Source organism: Sapajus apella, unplaced genomic scaffold (genome assembly GCF_009761245.1).
Source record: "Sapajus apella isolate SASKATOON/1434 unplaced genomic scaffold, GSC_monkey_1.0 scaffold30, whole genome shotgun sequence".
NCBI classification, from domain to species: domain Eukaryota; kingdom Metazoa; phylum Chordata; class Mammalia; order Primates; family Cebidae; genus Sapajus; species Sapajus apella.
The window spans coordinates 22105930-22120251 of record NW_022436970.1 but is presented as its reverse complement, the minus strand read 5'-3'; the positions used below and the strand labels follow the sequence as shown (position 1 = coordinate 22120251).

Here is a 14322-nt window from a genome sequence, read left to right as displayed (position 1 = left end):
CCAGTCCAGAGACCTAGAAGCAGCCCCAGGTAGGCTCTGTTGGGCAACTCCTCCTTAACTGTTGACCTGTTAATTCACTGTCTGAGCCAGGCCCACAGTGGTGGGTAGATTTTAAAATAAACAATGGATGTCACCATTTAAGCAGACTTAATGTTCTCATTAGAGGGGCACAAAGCAATTGAGAGATGTTCACATCATTCGCCAACAAGTGGAACGTAAGGCACTCGCTGCAGTTTAGGCAGAGTGAAATGGGAACGTTTCATGAGGTTGACTTTTTGTATCTGGGCCATTTTTATTTCAAGGCTGCAATACAGTCATTTTCCACCATAATAAAATTGACACCAGAGGCTCTGATTAAAACTTACCCAAGAAACTCTCCTTTTCCCCTTCTTGCTCTGACAGGAAGACCCCACCTGGATAGTAGAATCTTACATATTATTTTACTTAAAGGGTGCCGTTACCTAAATCTTTTTATTAAAATTACTTTTAAAATTGTCTTCATGTTCCATTTCTTTTTCTTGGAATATTCATAAATAACCAAAAATACCGAAAGCAAATATTATAATTAATATGGTCCCCATGACTAGAACTTGACACTATAATAATTTGCCCTAGGTGTGGGAGAGAGTGTCAGGGGCCTCGCCTTGAGATGATTAAGACATGCTCCTTAATGCTAAGGTAATGGGCTGAGTGCAGTGGCTCACACCTGTAATCCCAGCACTTTGGGAGGCCAAGGCAGGAGGATCACCTGAGGTCAGGAGTTCAAGACCAGCCTGACCAATATGGTGAAACCCCGTCTGTACTAAAAATACAACATTAGCCAGGCATGGTGTGCTTGCCTGTAATCCCAGCCACTCAGGAGGCTGAGGCAGGAGAATTGCTTGAACCCGGGAGGCGGAGGTTGAAGGAGCCAAGATCACACCGTTGCACTCCTGCCTGGGCACTTCAGTCTCAGAGTGAGACTCCATCTCAAAAGACACAAACAAACAACAAAAAACTAACATAACAAGTACTTCTAAAATGCTTTTCTGTACTCTAGGGAATTTTTTTTAGTGAAAATGTTGTCCATCTTTCTCAAAGCAAGAAACTTTCAACTACAGTGAAATGAGATTTCACACACACACACATACTCATGCACACTCATACACACACTGTCATACACTCAACATTTGCACACGCGTGCATATTCACACACACACATAGACACACACAGTACCACCTGCAACCCCATTGGTGGCAGTCACCCAGACACTTGCAGTCGAGATTCAGGGACTGTTGTGCAGAGGTTGTACAGGCGCAGGGTGGGGGGACTCACACCGACACACGCGCTGAACCGAGCAGAGGCTAGGCTCCCGCGCGCCCAGCAGAATTGCGCTGGTAGATGGCTTCATGGTAGTTTTCCTGCAGGCCATTGCTTGCCTGTTCCTAAAGAAAAATGGGCTTTAATAATTTCAGTAAGATTAAAAGGGTGGAATCTCCTAAGAATTTCCCTATGGTATGGTATGGTAGAGCAAAATATTGCCTTCTTTTTCTCTTGTTTTTTTTTGTAAAGATGATGAGAAGGAGCATTTACACAGCTTGACCTTGGGTGTTACCGCCAGTGTTTCTCGATTGGCAGATCCAGTGGTGGCTCTTTCCGTACAGAGGGGTCTGCCTAATTGTTTCCAGGGATGCTGTCAAATCCTCAGAATCATTCTTGCTCACTTCAACTAAGATTGGGGCCAGGCGCAGTGACTCACGCCTATAATCCCAGCACTTTGGGAGGCCAAGGCGGGCAGATCACTTGAGATCAAAAGTTCAAGATCAGCCCGACCAACATGGTGAAACCCCATCTCTACTCAAAATACAAAAATTAGCTGGGTGTGGTGGCATGCACTTGTAATTTCAGCTATTCAGGAACCTGAGGCAGGAGAATCACTTGAATACGGGAGGCGGAGGTTGCAGTGAACCGAGATCACGCCATTGCACTCCAGCCTGGGTGACAGAGCAATACTCCATCTCAAAAATAATAAGTAAATAAATAGAACATTTTAGTCAGTAGTACCCCTGAGGTACACAGCTCAGTTATGGCAATGAAGAAGGAACTACCCTGGTAAACAGGGTTAATACTGTGGCAAGCCACAGACTTCGGCGAAATTTGTATAGCAGGGAGAAAGGCATGTAACCTGACATTTAAAATATAAATAGCAAGCTCTTTTGGGTTCCAGAGCTTTAGTTTCTCTCCAAAAATTATTTTAAAATGTTCAGTTTTGGCATCTGCTTTTGCAGCTGCGTTTCTCCAGTGAGCGTCTCGGTCCTCAGAAGACTGTGCTTTCCCAAACTTGTCTCCATGAGTCAAAACCGAGCAAGTCTGGAAATGTTTCCTTAGAACAGTCATGACTTTTAGACATGTGATTTCTTGAACTCAAGAGACGAACAAGAATTTGGAATAGCATTACTCAATGAAAACTTGTAATTTTTGTTCTTGCTATTGACATTCTACCAAGAACATCAGCAATGACAAACTCTACACTTTGCAAAAAAATTAAAATAGAACTTGTTTCCATGGTTACAAAAGTGCTGTTTGTTTTGGGAGTTTAAAACAATCATTAGACCTGAATGCAGTGGCTCACGCCTGTAATTTCAGCACTTTGGGAGGCTGACACAGGCAGATCACTTGAGGTCCGGAGTTCAAGACCAGCCTTGCCAACCTGGCAAAACCCCATCTCTACCAAAAATAAAAAAATTAGCCAGGCATGGTGGTGGGTGCTTGTGATCCCAGCTACTCAGGAAGCTGAGGCAGAAGAATCACTTGAATCTGGGATGCAGAGGTTGCAGAGAGCCAAGATTGCACCACTGCACTCCAGCCTGGGCCACAGAGCGAGACTCCATCTCAAAAACAAAAAATGAAAATAAAAAAATAAAATGATCATTATCCATATCTAATGATGAGTAAATAAAATCCACATGTGACCAAAAATGATGATCTGCAATGACAGGATTGTATAATGGCACTTATTTTCCTAATAATAAATAAATCTGAGCATGACATATGCAAATAGGCAAAATTCTCCTCCCAAACCAGCGAGACAAGTCTTCCAGGTCCCATTTCAGCAACCCCAGATAGCTTTGGACTCTCCACTGATAAGAATTTCAAAAGAAACAATGTAAAGTGAGCCTTTCCTTTGTTAGGGTGTGAAAGAGACCCAGCTGTGAGCGTGTCTCACAACACAGGTTCCATCCTCATCATACATCAAAGCTTTTTGTTATTTTGAAATAAAACTTATTCTACAAACGCTTATTGAACAATCTTTATGCCCCAAAAATCAGTGTCAGGCAAGAGGAGTACAGCAGTGAACAAAACAGATTAAAAACCCTGCCCTCATAGAGATTATTCTGAACCTGAGTTCAAATCCCAACCCTATTGCTTAATACGTGTATATTAAATGGTTTTTGTTTGCCCCCTTTGATCCTCAGCTTTTCCATCTGTAAAATGGAGATTATAGAACTTCCAGAGTTGGGCTAGTCACAGTGGCTCACGCCTGTAATCCCAGCACTTTGAGGGGCCGAGGAGTTCCAGACCAGCCTGACCAACATGGTGAAATCCCATCTCCACTAAAAATAAAAAAGTTAGCCAGGTGTGGTGTCAGGCACCTGTAATCCTCAAGAGGCTGAGACAGGAGAATCGCTTGAACCCAGGAGGCCGAGGTTGCAGTGAGCCAGGATTGCACCACTGCATTCCAGCCTGGGTGACAGAGAGAGAGGGAGAAAAGGAAAGAAAGAAGAAAAGAAGAGGAACCTGCCTTGCAGAGATTGGTGGGGAGGTGTAAAGTCAGATGCCAGTAAAAGGCCTCACACAGTGGTCTTTGAGTGACGACTGTTCATTTTTCTCTTCTCCAGCTGGGCCTCTTCCTTTCACCCCACCTCCTTCATCATAAAAGAAACAGTTTCCTGTGAGGACGGCCCAGCTTTCCCTCTGCCTCTGCACAGTCCTCAGAATGCTGCTAGGTTCTCTTTCAGGTAAAGATGAGGAAATAGCAGTACCATGACTGCCCACAGCTGTGTTCCCACTGGGCACTGTGTGTGGAAGGAGGGCCCTTCCCAGCGGAGATTCCAAGGGGATCAAAGGAGAGACACTAAAAAGCAGACACTTAGCTCATTTAAACGTTCAATTCTAAAATCAGTAATGGGCCTATTTTTATTGGCAATGCTTGATCATCACATTTTTGAAAATTATTTGATTTCTAGCTTTGGGGTGAATTGCTTTTAGTAGTACTACGATATCATTGTATTTCTGCACAGAATTTTCTTCTGAAGGTTGATAGATCTAATTCCTTGACCGCGTCATACGTACATTATTCGCTGGCATGTTCTGGCACATAATCAGTTCATTTGCTAGCCATTTGGAATTAAATATTAAATATATCTCTGGTTCTCTCCGTTGCCTTAAAAATGGGATTGAGTACACTGTCTTTATCTTCTGATGTATTTTCTGTTTTGTTGAAAAGTTATGTTGAAGCGACAAAACAGTAAAATGAAAACTGATTTAATTGCTTTTATGTTTTAACAAGCTTAGTGAGATAATTTACAAACTGCGAAGTTCAGCCATCTTCAGGGTACATGTCAATGGTTTTCAGTGAATTCACAGAATTGTGCAACCGTCATAATCTAACCTTAGAACATGCTCACCATCCCAGCAAGGACACCTGGAGCCACTAGAAGGCCTTCTCCATTCCCTTCCCCCACACATCTTACCCCAGCCCCAGCCACTGTGAGTCTAACTTTCTGCATCTGTGGATTTGCCTGTCCTGGGTTCTTCTGTAAATTCGTGGAGCGAGTTGTTTGTGTAGCAGCTAATAGATACTTAACGTGGGGAAGAAAAGTGGTCTGGGGTTCTGCAGCACAAATATCCCAGAAAACTGGGTATTCTGCTGATGCAGGAGTAAGCTTCCATGCCTGAGAATGTTCCAGAACAGGCAGAATAATGGCCTCATCTAGCCAGCATCTCTGACACTCTCGGAATGTGAAGTTTCTGTGGGTTTTAATGTTACCAAGGAGTAAAACTGTGTAACATTTAAACAGCTACATAATACCAACATTCATGTCTATAGTTAACAAAGTTTGATCCAGCAATTTGAATATCTAGATTATTAAATATGTTGCACATTCAGTTTCTAGTTTGTGTAATAGTGCATGAGTGAAGCTCTCCCTCCTGGTGTCTTCCAGAATACAAATGTCAGATCTGTCAGCACGCTTTCCATGAAGCCGGGCCTCAGTCTTGTAGCTGGATTTCTAAAACTGTGTGTTAGTGCCCAATACGCACCTCACAGCTGTGCTGAAAAACACTCCCGCAGCCCAAAGGCACCATCCGCTTTCCAGGATGTCAGTTGCGTGAAGGTTTTGGTCTCCATTTTCCTGTACTGCCTACGTGCTAGGATTTCAGCAATTTCACTGTTAATCGGTGCTCTTTCTAATAAAAATGAAAGATTAAATTCACAATAGCAGTTTTTCAACTTTGGACATGGCTTTGCTACAGATATGGAAATTACAGAGCAATGTGGAATTTTGTCACTGTCCATAGATTTCAGTGCTCTGAGCCCCCCTGGCTAAGAAGCGAACGTCAAGAGTTTTCAGACTTTGCAGTGGAAGTCGGTGCTGGCAGTGCAGGGGCCTCCGTTAGGACATTGTCAGAGACGCTTGCAAATGTGTCTGCTGGCAGCGGGGCTCCAGAGACCCTGACCGGGTGCAGGCAGGTGCTCTGCAGGGGGTCAGTTGGCTTAACACTCAGTTGGGCGTTAACAGGTGGGCTGTAACATTCACATGGTGACTAGAGAGACCTCTGTCCATTGGCTGTTGTCTTGTTATCATGTCCCTTTTCTGATGGCAAAGAACAAGCAGATTAACCCGTAGACACATAGGCTGCTTACTTAGAGAAACCATCCCCCATCAAAATACATGAAGATCGTATTCATCCGCTTACCAGCCCATCTGTGTGTATCCTGTTATATAGGGAATCTTGAACACTCACACTCTCCTCACTCCCCACACTTACACACACACCACACTCACACACACACACGTCCTCTAACAGAGTCACATTCCCACAGTCACACAGTCACACACACACACAGGATGCAACAGACAACTTTACAGTCATCCTAAGGATTGTTGTTAAGAGAACCGACATTTCCATTTCCTACAAGTAAATTTATTTGGAAAGAAAACAAAATACAATGTTTTTAAATGAACGTTTTCCCTTCTCCTCTTACAAGTTCAGTTCAGTTTGCTTTTAAGCATTTCAAATCTGACTTTGTTTATTCACGTGGCAGGTGATCCTGGGGCCCCTCATGTGTGGGGGCCTCAGCACCACATGGGACAGAAGGGTGTGACCAGAGAGCACCTGCACCCCAGGTGCGAGTAGGGAGCTGGGGTAGGGAGGCAGGGTGGGGAGGCAGCCCCCGGAGAGGCTGTCCAGGCACGAGAGGTCAGGAAGGCCTGGACAGGGAGAGCAGCCTGTGAGCAGAACTTCCTGCTGAGCAGGAGGACAGCAGTTCCCAGGCCTGGGACACTGGAGCCTGATCTCTGGAGGCAGAGGAGAGGGCCAGGGGGCTGGCACCACGGCAGCTGCAGCAGAGTTTGGGGAGGTCACGGTGGACCTGAAGCTTGAGGGCAGTTGAGGAGGGGTTTGAACCCCATCTCAGGTGTGTAGTCTGTGAGCCACCAGCGTGGTGCTGGGCATTGCAGCATCCACAGGGGGCGTGGAAGAGGCTGCTGCCCTCGGGAGTTCACATGCAGGTGAATGGGGGCACTTATGAGACATTTAAGTCACCAGAGAGTGCATTTGACCTCCGCAAACCAGCCCCGGGTGCAGTGCAGAGGGCATCAGGGGAGGGTCCAGCAGGAGGAACTCACCTCCCAAAGGAGGGCAGGATTTGCACAGCCTCCAAAGAGGAGGCAAAGAGGCAGAGAGCCTCAGGATCAAAGATACAGAAATTGGGAGGCACAGGATGGCAGCCAGGGCAATGGCACAGGGGCAGGAGTCCAGGTCAGGTGGAGTTGCTGGGACCAGATCCGGCCTGGAAAGCCGAGCAGAGCTGACGTGCGACAGTCCTGCCCTGCATGTGTGGGCATGTGAGCAGCGTTTGTGAAAACAGCGACTTAAATCAACAGAGACGTGTCTGCTCCCACGTGCCCTGCATCCCTTTCTCACCAACTCTGAGTCCCCTGGGAAAGTCTTACCCATCACCCCGCAACACCGAAGCGATAACTCAGTCCATTGCAGTGTGGGGGGCATGCTTGCAGGTTCAAAGCTTAATCCCAAATGAAACCATTTTGTAAATGAAAACATTTCATGCACTGCATTTGGGTGTTTGTAGAGGTTCAGACCAAAAAGGACCTTGCAACCCATGTCCACGCTGCTGTGAGTGTCACACTGGCCTCCAGTGATTGCAGCAGGAGCAGGGCAGGGTCACCAGCAGGTCTGCGGGGTGCCCTGCAGGCCACAGCACTTATTTACAGCTTTTAGATGCCATGGTAGCCAGCACCCCTCAGAAATAACCCAAGACTGACTCACAAGAATCTATCCCAACTTGTCCCTGTGATAAACATAGAAAAACGATACAGTGAGATTTAAGGAGATAATTGTATTTCAATTTTGAAGAACTGTTTATGAATTTATTTTCATGATGTGGAGATGTTGACTTTCTACTTATGATCACTTTTTTAATTACCAACTTATTCAAGATTCATTCAACAAAAGGTGAAAGGTTATTGTAAGTACCCATTGTGATTAAGTTAGAATTTCATAAATATACCTTTAAAAGTCTCTTCCTCCTCTGGATGCATAGATGGGAAATATTTCAATTGCTTCCTTCTGATAGGCCTTATAAAATGTAAATAATATCTGATTCTTTGACTGATACATTTTCTCAAAATGTTTCCTGAAAGAAAAACAAGGCATTTAAATGTTAGTATGCATTCTTTTCTAAAGCAATGTATATCTGGGAGTAGCTTGGTTGTATATCCAGTGCGGTTGGAGGGAGTCCTCCGAGGCCAGTTTTATAAATGATACCTCGGAGCATCCTTCTTCCCATTTGTCTAATTATTACATCACCTTCCCCTAATCTGGAAAATCGTGTTACTGCCTGAGGCTTTTTGAAAGTATTTTACTGAATAGTTTCTCGCTTGAAGAGCTTTTAAGTTATTTTTATCCTTAAAAAATAGTAGCTAACACGAGCTGGTACCGGGCGGCCCTGTGCGGCCGCTTGCTGGGTGTTGCACGCCGTTTCTGAAAAGCAGACATTGTGTGAGGCCCCGGCCCCGCCACTGTGCAAGACATTTGACACCATTGTTCCTGCAGCTTCCAGGGACAGTAAGTGCTGCGTACAGCTTGGCCACTGTCCCCAAGAAAAGACCCAAAATAACTCTCTCCCTTACAAAATGCCTGGTGGTAAATGTATCCGTTATTTTTCCCATTGTAAGCTGTGGGTCATGTCTATCTTGCAAAACAGAATACATATTAATGGTTATGGTTTTTCACTCGAGTTTGCAGATGAGAAATAATGAAAGTATTCTCTGAATATTTACAAAACCATGCAAATGTTTTTGGAAGTGTGAAAGGTGAACCTGACATGTTTCAGCTAAGGGAAGGGGTGCCATTCAGAGTGAGGCACAGCATGGACTCACCGCAAGGTGCCCAGGGCCGAGAGTCAGGCCCGCTGGGGGGACTGAGCAGGAGGTTTCCTAGGTTCTCAAACACGTGCCTTTGTCTGGGAGGGTAAAAGAGCATGCCACTTTCTGCACACCTCCCTTGCCCTCGCTTCTTAAATTTGGAACAGTTGTGAGATAATGCAGGGAATGCGTGTATTCAGCAAGCAAAACTTCCAGAAAGGTCATAGAAAATGAGAGCTGTTTCCACCCCATCATGAATTCTGTTTTCCTTTATTTCTGTGTCAGAGAGCTCAGCTGGTAATTGTCTCATACAGCGCCGCGATTGCCAGAAAGCTAGCCTCTTTTTACTGGTTACAAACCCATGATGCAGGGTCTGTGGCACTAATCTCATGGGCGTTCCGTGGGTCTCTTACGGATCATTCTTTCTAAACAAACGTGTGTTTGATCATCTAGCAAGCAAATTTTAGAATTGGAAGGGAAGAAAGAAGTAAAAATAATAGAAGAGTCTAAAAGTCAGTTCTTAAAGAAGCTTAAGACACTTGTGAGTGCCAAGGCAGGTGCATCCGCATTTATGTAACTGTGGCTTTATGATTGACATGTGATTTTGTACAAATGAAGTTCTCAGTCCTCAGTAATTTTCCTACTCTAAGAACAATGAAAACCAAGTCACAAGCACTCATGCAATGCGGAGCAGGGATGCCGGCCGCACCAGTGTTCCCTGGCTCAGAGGTCCTGGCTGTCGAGGTGTCACTGCAAGTGCTCTATTCGGGTGACAGGAGAGGTGCTGCACATCCACCCCTGCATCTCCCTTCTACTCCCCTTTTCCTCTAGCTTCTCAGTGATACGTGATCACAGATCCTGTTCTTCCTTCCTACCACTTAATTCACAGCTCCTACCTGATTTCAGAATGTCTTTGTCTAGAAACAGCTCTCCTCTGGCAGGATGCTGACATGAGGAAAGGCTGCTCACGCTGTTCACACTCACCTGCACCCTGTCCTCCAGCATATGGGGTCCTGTTCCCCCTCCCCTGCGTGCCTGCTGTGTTCCAGGGTGGCTTTTGGGTATGAATTAAATGTAAATTGTCCCCTAGGGCTGACTTCTTCCATCACCTTACATTCATCCTCTGGTTTTAAAATAATTCTCGTCCATTTCCTTCATGAAATTAAAACTGAATGCATTTTTAACTTGGCCTTACCTGTCTAGCCACGGAGCTTCAGCAGTGCACAGTAGTACCTCGCCCTGGCTTCCTGCACCTAGAGGCTCACAGAAATCTGACTCCTGAGTTGAGTTGTGTTCACTCTCAGTGCTCTGTCCTATCAGGGCAGCACCAGCAAATCATGCCTGCCCATTCTCAGAGATTTAAATGACCTTATTGATCACAGAAGGGCCAGATAGTAACCTTCGGTTTTCAGGCCACGCAGTCCCTGTGGAGCCTCTGCCTGCGTACCTGCCGTCAGTGCACAAAAGCAGCCAGGGACACTTTCATCAGCAAATGACTGTGACTGTGTTTCAGCGAAACTTTATGGACACCAAAAATCGAATGCACTGTGACTTTCATGTGTCACAAAATACTATTTTTCTTTTTTAACTGTTCAATAGGTAAAAAAAATCCTCACTTTTCCAGCTGTACAAAAACAGATGGGCTAGATTGGGCCCCGAGGCATTGTTTGCAGATGCTTCTCACTGAGGATTCAAACCTCCATCCTAATCAGTGACATCGTGTTCTGCCCAGTACAGAATACAAAGGAGAAACTCTGGTCACTCTTCAAATTTCTTCGGCTTTAAAATATTACCTAAAAAGCAAATAAGAGCAGAAAATCAAACACCGCATCTTCTCACTCATAGGCAGGTGTTGAACAATGAGAACACATGGACACAGGGAGGGGAGCGCTACACACTGGGGTCTGTTGGGGGGAAATGGGGGAGGGACGGTGGGGGTGGAGAAGTGGAGAGAGATAGCATGGGGAGAGATGTCAGATATAGGTGAAGGGGAGGAAGGCAGCAAATCACACTGCCATGTGTGTACCTATGCAACAATCTTGCATGTTCTTCACATGTACCCCAAAACCTAAAATGCAATAAAAAAAATAAATAAAAAGCAAATAAGAGCACACATTGTATTAATTGTTGAGTCATTCTTGCATCAAGCAAGTGATATGCATACATGTGTAAATCTATGTATGCACATGTCCATACGTACATAAACGTACATCCACACACACACACATGCATGTATGCACCCATATATAGCAAGCACTTGATGCCAAGCCCGGGGTTAGGTGCTGGGAATGTAGGAGAGAGGGGAACAGACACAGTCAAAGGTCTGCAGGCTTAGGCTCGTGTCATTCCCAGGAGCCAGTTGTGGCATGAGAGCAAAGAAACACCAAATACCATGTCAGTGAACAGTGTGCCTTTCTACTCCCAGCATGCTGTTGAGTAAGGGCCACTACTACTGGGTCCCTCAGGTGTAAACTCTGGTTAGTAACGTGCGCTGTCTGTGTATCAGAAGACCAAATATGAAGGCGCAGCAGAAAGGTCTTTGCAACCTGGAACCCAGGACTGCCAGTTCACACTGTGGCCAGCCTTCCTCATGTGGCTGAATTATTGCAGAACTTGTCCCCATCTCCTGTTATTTGCCCACATGTTTCTTTTCTTTTAAACTGAGCTGTTGTTCCTCACCCCTTTAATCTAACACTTCTGGCACAAACTCTTAATGTCTATGCAGATCGCACATGGATGTGATTCGTCTTTCAATGTACTGATCGTTTGTGGATGCATTGAGGTCTTCTAACTTAGTATTGCTGGCTGCTAAAATCATGGGCCCTGGAACTGACTGAAGCCATTATTTACAAGAACCCTTTCGAGGATTTGATTTACTGTCTCGGTTGGATTTTTAATATCGATTCCCTTATTCCCTACTGTGACTCTGCATTTGCATGGAAATAACCTGCAGAGGCAGAGGTGCTATTTATTTCACAACGATGTATTTCTGTGTAATTGGGGAACACACCGCAGACCTCGAGAGGCCTGTCGCCTGCTTTCCGCGTGTGGCCACGTCTCTGTCGCCAGCATTTGGTGCCGTCCTGTCACCCAGCAGCTACGTGCCTCAGGCACCTCGGCTGCTCAGAGCAGCTTCGTCGGAGAGACTGTGTGTGCTTCCTCCTCCTCCCACTCTGCAAGCCAGAGGACGGAAGAGAAAAGGAGAAGGCCAGTAAAATACTGAGGTTTTAACTACCTGCTCAGTCACAAAATCGATCTGCTTGGAAGCTGGAGCTCGCCACTGTTGATTCATTCCCCCCGCATGCCCTGCACAGCTCTCCAGAATCAGCCCCCAGATCCTGTTCAGTGACGCTCAAGAGGAGAGCTGCTGGCCCTGCTGAGGATGCCCAAAAACAGCCCCTCCAGTCACCTCTCTGTGGCTCTGGCCAGTCTGTCCCCAAAACTGGCCATACTCCCGATCTCACTGGGGGATCAAATCTGGCCACTTGTTCGGCCCAGTCCTCCAAAATGTGACCAGTGGTGTGAGTCTCATCTCCTCTTCCTTTCCCTTTTCCTCTAATTTGACCCAAGAACTGCCAGCTGTATTTGCTGTATGAGAAAAAGGAGCCGGCCTAGCAAGTTCTCAGTCAGCAGAATGATTGTAGGGGGTGTTTCCTTACCCAAAAATCTTTAAAGTCCATCAAGTTTGAAAGAATTCTTAAGCAGTAATGCTTGCAGGAGGGTCTTTCATGGCAATGTGCTTATTCTGAAAGGTTCTCCCTCAATATGATGGCCATTTGCTTTCTGTAGAGTATTTTTTCTCGGAAACCTATTATTATAGACTTAGGTCCCGTGTATTTAATTTGTATGAAAGTAAGTCAGCCTCACGGTCGTCCTTCTCCACCTGCAGTGTGAGTGTGGCGTCACGGCATTGCGTTAGGGTCATCTGCAGGGCTGCCTTACTGCTGTCAAGACAGTGAACAGACAGCTCCACATGGACCATACACTTCTCGTCTTGGTACCGGGAGAGCACTGGCCTTCATCGGCCAAAGACTGACTTTTAATGGAGATGTGAATGGATGGTTCATGTCAGTGACCACAGCACATTTTGAACTGAGAAACAGAAAAACAGGATGGATTCGTGAAATGTAACAGTCTTCTTTGCTCAGAAATATTTAGTGGACATCTACTACATGTATAACATTCTGGTAACAGAGAAAAACTATTCCAAAGAGTGTACAGTGGTGATCTGTGGGCAAATAGACACTTAGAATGCAGTGTATACGTCCCAGGACACCTGCGGGTCCCATTCACTGTGAAAGCCATAGGTTGATAACCCACTTAGAATGAGCATGAGTCGGGAATGCGGAAGAAGCAGGTATATGGAGAAGCAAAGGAAACCTGGGCAAAGTTTTAGCAGCATCTCGCAGCCTGTGCCCACAGAGTCTGTTCTCCGAGGGCTGCCAGGCACCTGGGGAGCTATGCTTCCATGGAAGGTAAACTTGGTGGACGCTGCATCCTCCGGCTCTGCACAGTGAAGCCCCCGATGAGTCTTGATTTACAGAAGCACTTCCCTAGCCATTTAACCACGGAGCCGTGCTTTCTCAAAGACCAGATTTTGACATCGTGCAGCGCACTCAGGCTTCAGGAAACAGTTTGAGAAAAGCTAATAGACAGACCTGAGATAATGGTGCACGGGGGCCTGCAGCAAATGGTACAAAGAGGACCTCGCCCACCCAGGCTGAGGTCCCAGGGGCCCACCAAGGGGAGGCAGGGGCTGGGCCAGGTGGACAAGCCAGTGGTCACAAAGCAAGAGAGTCTCCAAAGGAGTGAGCAGGGAGGTCATAAAATGCGCCACCAGATTTTATTAACTTTCATCTTCTAATCCACCAGCAAAATGAGGGCAGAGACTGTTCTGCCCACCGGTGTCCTGTAGCCCTGTCTCCCGCAGGCAGTGGGAGGCTGTGGGAGGCGTGCATCTGTTTTTCTATTGCCGTGTAACAAATCACCACATATTTTGCAGCTTGAAACAGGTTTATGAGCTCGAAATTTTGTAGATCAAAATCAGGGCAGGCTCAACTGGGGTCTGCACTCTGGGTCTCCAGGCCTAGCATTAAGGAGTCAGCAACCAGGCTCTTCTTAGAGGCTCTGGGAGGGAACCCACTCCCCAGCTCATTCAGTTTGCAGCAGAATTCAGATCTGTGGGAACCGTCAACCCCATCCTTGCTAGTGGTGTCAAAAGTCACTGTCAGCTCCCGGGGCTTCCTCTCCGATCGTGCACATTGTCCCTGCTGTCTTCAAGCCAGCCCTGGCGCCTCAAATCCTTCTCAGCCTGGAGTCTCTCTGACCTCTACTTGTGCCACCAGCGGAGAAAACCCTGCCTGTAAAAGGCTCCTGTGATTAGGTCTGAGGACCCCAGATAGTCTCCTTTTTTTGCCCCATTAGGTAACAATCACAAGAGATATTTCATCATAGGCTCCACTATGCTCTGGATGAGGGGTGCAGTGGGGAGCAGGACTCTGTCAGGGTGAGAATTAGTGAGAACCATCCTTAGAACCGTGCCTAACTCAAGGCACTATGTGAGTATCAGATGGGTGGGTGGATGGATGGATAAACGGATATGTGGGTGGGTGGATGGGGGATTGATGGATGGTGGACTGATGGATGGATAGGTGCTGGGTAAATGGATGGGCA

General features: G+C 46.2%; 1 protein-coding gene and 1 long non-coding RNA gene across 6 annotated transcripts in view; one reads left to right on the top strand and one right to left on the bottom strand.

Moving 5' to 3' along the window:
- MBP (myelin basic protein) overlaps positions 1-14322 on the top strand; it is a 143094-nt gene that overhangs the window by 79919 nt on the left and 48853 nt on the right. The gene's annotated exons all lie outside the window — the stretch shown is intronic.
- On the bottom strand, positions 7319-8354 carry LOC116561860. The gene is made up of 2 exons (XR_004273636.1): positions 7794-8354; positions 7319-7574 (listed from the first exon to the last, which is right to left on the bottom strand). It is a non-coding gene; the product is annotated as an uncharacterized LOC116561860 (long non-coding RNA).